The following is a 5,831-nucleotide window of genomic DNA, read 5'->3' on the forward strand; positions in this document are numbered from 1 at the left end:
GGCTGTTGGACACTTGATGTGCTTTTCCAACAGGGTTCCTACTGAGCACATTGAGGAAGGGAAAACCTTTTAAAAAAACAACCCATTGATTTAGGAAATAGAAATGAGGTTTGTCTATGGCTTTGCCCCAAAGAACACTTATTGGCATCTTTATCCATAAATTATTAGTGTAAATAATAATGCGAGCCTAGCATCAAAGTGCTGTGGTCCAGTAAGAGTAACTAATAACGCAACTATTTGTCTTAGATAAACATCAAAAACAGTATATGTCCAAAAATATCTACACACATTGTAGGTTTTTACGTGGCATGAAATAAAATAGCGATCTCTATTGATTTTGTGAAACCATTTACGGTAAAGTTCGGGATCTTTGGGGAAACTATGGAAAGTTTGACCTTAATATTTATTTCTTTTTGAAGAAGTTTATTTAGGAATGCAGCAGTGAGGCGGCATTGCTTGTACGCAGCAGTACAGCACTGCTTCTGTGCCCCACAGCTTTGTTTCGGTAGATGAAGGTGACATAGGTAAATAAAATTTATTAAATCACTCATTAACTGCTTGGTGGCTACTAAAGTCCCACAAAACTTAACCCTGTAACATTAATTAGAGCAATAAAAACTTGAAAAGTATTGTTTTTTTTACAGCGAACCTGTTACAGCTAGCTAATCTAACAGTTGTATTTAGGTCACCAGCTAGCTAGCTAGCCCAGCTTACTTAGCTCAGCTAACTAGATATAAGTGCTCTGTGGCTAGCTAGCAAGCTGGATACCTACAAAACTTGTAACATTATTTATGCAGATAAAAGCCCGGAAAACTGATTACTATCAATGTTCACATTTTCACAGCTTGTTCATATCATACCGTAACTTTAGATACTACCTTACTAACTGTTAAAATTGGCTAGCTAGCTAACTGCCTTGGACCTAAAATAATAATAAATATTAAAATGTTGAGTAGGTTATAAAAAGCAAAAAGTTAGAAGATAATATGTTGCTATGTTATGCTAATTTTAATACAGTGGTTTGAATTCACAGCTCACCAACTGTGAGCTATTTTTTAATAAAAAAATACAAGATTACAGGACCATTTCCTTTGTTAAATACAGATACTCTTACTGTTAATTTTCTGATATTATAATGCCATCATGCCAATGCTAACCTTTGGGATGAGATAGAATGGTGTTTGTGACCTAGACCTTATCTTACAACATAAAAAACCTGATCTCACTAATGTGCTTGTGAGTAATACGTCATCAAATCCTTGCAGCAAATTTCCATTTATCTAGAAAAAAGTCCCAGAAGGGAGGAAGAGGTTGTTACTGTAGCACTTTCTCTATAAAGGCCCTCAATGTAAAAATATAAAAATATTAGATGAGCAAATATTTACAATGTTTTTTCTAATATATATTTAAATAGATTTTTAAAATAAATATAATAAAAATATGTCTACGATAAATAATAAAGAATTATAATAGGGTAAAACATGATCACACAGTTCCAAAAATCCAAATCCACAATTGACTTTCAACAGCTGTTTCACAACGCGTCAGCAATATTGAGGCCCCCACAGTGCTTGTGCGGTTTCACTCTCACAGACAGTATGCTCATGAGACAGCCTGTGATCTAATCTTCCTTTAGTCATGTGTGATTTGTAATTAGATGTAGACTTTCATCACTCAGTGAAAGGGCTTAATTAGCTCTTTTCAGTGCCCTGCCTGCATCTGGCATGTTATTGTTTTGTCACTATCCAGACTTTGGACGGGCTGCTTGGAACGGGGTACAAATATGGCAGTGCCATGACGCTCCAGCATCCACTATGGTTACGACACTCTTTCCATCTCCAGCAGCATTAGCATTCTACCAATCCATACCCCCACCCCGCCTCCCCAGTATCCCACCGCAGCCCCTCCGCCCATGGATGCACTGCCATATTGTGAGGGGGAGATCCATCATCGGGTTAGGAGCAGGGATGCCTTAAAATACGCCTCATTCTTCTGCATGGCCTGCTCCTTCGCAGACAGTATTCCTTTGGAGGTGGCGGTGCCGGGGGTCATACTGTCCTGGGAAAGTTAAGTTCTCCATTTAAATCAACAAACGATGTGGCCTTCTGCCGAGGATATGAATGTGCCCGGTGGCAGATGGCAGTGTCCCCATACCCATAGACTCCTGCAAGCCCTAATCCCCGGGGGGATCATGCATTCCCGGGTCATCAGTTGTTCACATCAAGTACAAAAAAAGAGGGGAGAGTGCGAGAGTGCGGGACACGGAGAGGGTCCCCCACCCTTAATCCCCTTCCCTAAATTGAGTAAATACGTTTCATTCCAGCTCTGACGAGAAAAAGGGCAGACATAAGCCCAGAAAAGGCCTAATTAGGTGTCTATCTCATCAGACTGAGGGTCTGGGAGTCACCCATGAATAATGCTACCAACTAATTACAATACAAGCCGTACAATGGGAGTGAAGTAAAGGATGAGAATAAGAAATATTTCACTATATCCTGTACCGTTCATCACCTCATACAAAGCATGAAATGCATGAAATGGTATTTCTTTACCACCCCTGAACAGTTTGCACTTAGTGGCGGCTACTATCTTTAATTTCATACATGGCCGCTCATTTTGCTCATTGTTTGTTTAGGTGGGTGAGTGCCACGCTGGTCCCACGCTCTAGCCGTGTGTGTGTGTTTGTACATATCAGCTGCTCTAGGCCAAACAAAGGGGACTCATGTGACTCAGCAGTTGAGGGAACAGCATCCCCCATGCCCCCTTAGGCTCTATTGCTGAGAGAGACTTTCTCACACCTCTCCATCTGGACGGGCTCCTTTCGAAATGTCAATCACAGCAGGGACTCCCATTTTTCAGCCTGCACCGGGGGATGACCCTCTCTGGGAGATCTGGTGGAAAGTCAGCGAGCTTGTTGATTCCTGCTCAGGATCTTTTTGAGGAGATCATACCACTGTCACTTGGTCACTTGCCATGCCCTGTGGAGGCATGCCTGTTCCACTCATCCTAGTCTTTGGAGTGTTAGTCATGTTAGAGGATACTATGGGTGCAGAAACAAGCAAACAAACAAACAAAAAAAAACAACATAATAATCTTGGACCACAATAAAGATGCATTTTCACTCCAACATAGACTTCAAGCTAGAGCAGCTGCCTAGCAGACCAACCCAAAGCATACTTGCAATAAGGCCTCAATAAGTCTGAAGTCGTCATTTGATGTTAAACAAGACAAAACTGATACTTGTGGTGAACTGATAGCCATAAAGTTCCACTTTGTTTTCATGAAAATCATCCTGGTGTCAAACAGAGCTTGACTGCTGCTTGGGTAAGATGCACCCCTAAAAGCCCTCTAGTGGTCCTTTAAAGATTCATCTAGTTAGGTCACAAGGCAAGTTGTATTTTAGCGCTCTCTAATGGCAGTAAAATGTACTGCAAGACAAAAAATCAGCTCTACATTGTACTTTTGCGCCCTCTGGTGGTTACAACACGTGTCATATTATAGGATTCATAGTAAGTTATAATGCATGACAATGCACATTACCCTACTGTTATTTGAATTTATCCAGGTGATTTTATCTCATGTAATGGTTAAAAAGAAGTGAGCAGAACTTGCATAACTGGCCGATGACTTGCATAGCTGAAATGTTCATGTATATGAGCCTCACATATTTAAATCATTTTTAAATATTTCTAGTCATCTTTTTCGCTATTATTCATTTCCTCCAGTTAATAAAAACAGCTCAAGACTTGTTTTTGCTGGTAGTTGGTTTAGGATGGTCAAGTTGGTTGAAAAGCTGGTCATACAAATGAAAACATAGGTTACCATAGTGGTAATCCAGCTGGTTAATGAGCTCCTGACATGCATATTGTATGTTGCATTTGAGTTGGTTCATGCCTTAGCCATGCTGTGTGGTTTTGTTGGTCACAACCAGCATGCCTGGACTGTTTGAATGGTTGACCATCGTGACCAAGCTAGCTGACCAAGATTACCAGCAAGTGTCAGGTGGATCAGGTTGGTCAGGTGTGATGACCAGCTAAACAATCAGACTCAAACACAAGGGCTTTCTCGATTTATTACTCCTCTTTTTTTATATGTAAAGCAACTGGTTGGCAAAAAAATCCACTTCTTGCTGCTTCTCCTCTTCATTCACCAAGTCATTGGGCTGATCTAAACAGAATCGTATAGAATTCAGTTTATAAGCACTCACATGAAGTGAACTAATTAAAGGGGAATCATTTTTTAAAAGTTAGCACAATACATTACCATCTAAGAAAGTCCAAACTGCCCTTGTATTTTAATAATATTTATAATATTTTAATAATAATTACTGTGTATCTACCAATCACTTATCACTAAAATATTAATAATACAGTATATCACTTAATAATGATGAGAAACTTAAATTAGGACAGATGGCATTCTATTTAATTTAAGACTTAGGATCTGAAGATAATGATAAAGAAAATTACTTAACACTGAACAACAAGTGGTCTTAATGGGCTTAGTACCGCAAAATAATCACACATTTTTTCAAAATAAAAATTAAAAATGTCAAAAATAATGAGATATCTCAAAAAGATAAAGTATTTCAAATTAAAGACTTCACATTTCAGAATAATGGGATATTAACTAGTAATAATAATAACAATGTAGTATTTTTAAAAAATAGATATTAGAAAAATAACATACCGAAAACAATGACAGCAATTATCTTAATTATTTTTTTTTTAAATATCTATTCTGTTTTACAATTTAAGTACAAATAAAAAAAATGATGCTGATCTGGTGCTTTGTCACAAAGACATACCGAAGCATAAAAAGAAAGAAATCCGTGCTCAGTGAGACAGGTTAGATAATATGAGCAGTTAGAGAGTCTGTTTGGTTAGAAAGACTGATTAGGATCTGACTTTCACTAATCTGTGGTTAGCAAGACTAGTTAAAGAACACAAGCAGTAAGAGAGTCTGTTTAATTGCAGAGACTGATTAGGTAACAATGTTAACAGAGCTTACCAGTCTGTGTGACCAGATCTTTGGGCCGCACCACATGTTGATGACTGTTCACTGCAGAGCTGGTGCTCCGTCACAAAGACAAACAGAAGAAATAAAAGAAAGATAGAAAGAGAAATCAGTGGTTAGCCTGGTTAGAGTATATGTGTGATTAGAGAGTATGTTTAGTTGGAGAGACTGTTTAGGTAACAACAGTAACAGAGCTTACCAGTCTGGAAAGAGTCTTTATTGGGCCCAACCACATATCTAACTGTTCACTGCAGAGCCGGTGCTCCGTCACAAATACACACAAAAGAAAAAAAAGAATGATAAAAAGAGAGATCAGTTGTTAGTGAGACTGGTAAGAGTATATGTGTGGTTAGAGAGTCTATTTAATTGGAGTGATTGATTAGGTAAAAATTATAACAGAACTTACCAGTCTGTGTGAACAGAAATCAGGCGGCCTAACCACACATCTGACTGTTCACTGCAGAGCTGGTGCTCCGTCACAAAGACACACAGAAGAAGAAAAAGAAAGATAAAAAGAGAAATCAGTTGTTAGTGAGACTGGTAAGAGTATATGTGTGGTTAGAGACTCTATTTAATTGGAGGAATTGATTAGGTAAGAATTATAACAGAGCTTACCAGTCTGTGTGAACAGTAATCATTGGTCCCAACCACAGATCTGACTGTTAACTGCAGAGCTGGTGCTCCGTCACAAAGACACAAAGAAGATGAAAAAGAAACATAAAAAGAGAAATCAGTTGTTAGTGAGACTGTATAAAGTATATGTGTGGTTAGAGAGTCTATTTAATTGGAGTGATTGATTAGGTAAGAATTATAAC

At 38.4% G+C, this 5,831-nt stretch overlaps 1 long non-coding RNA gene across 1 annotated transcript; it reads right to left on the reverse strand.

Annotated features, from left to right (window-relative positions):
• Positions 1-4,054: 4,054 nt before the first annotated feature.
• LOC107197583 (uncharacterized) lies at positions 4,055-5,304 on the reverse strand. Its single transcript, XR_001518646.3, has 2 exons — positions 5,011-5,304; positions 4,055-4,167 (listed from the first exon to the last, which is right to left on the reverse strand). It is a non-coding gene; the product is annotated as an uncharacterized LOC107197583 (long non-coding RNA).
• Between the last annotated feature and the right edge of the window lie 527 nt (positions 5,305-5,831).

Source organism: Astyanax mexicanus, chromosome 7 (assembly GCF_023375975.1).
Source record: "Astyanax mexicanus isolate ESR-SI-001 chromosome 7, AstMex3_surface, whole genome shotgun sequence".
NCBI classification, from domain to species: Eukaryota; Metazoa; Chordata; class Actinopteri; order Characiformes; family Acestrorhamphidae; genus Astyanax; species Astyanax mexicanus.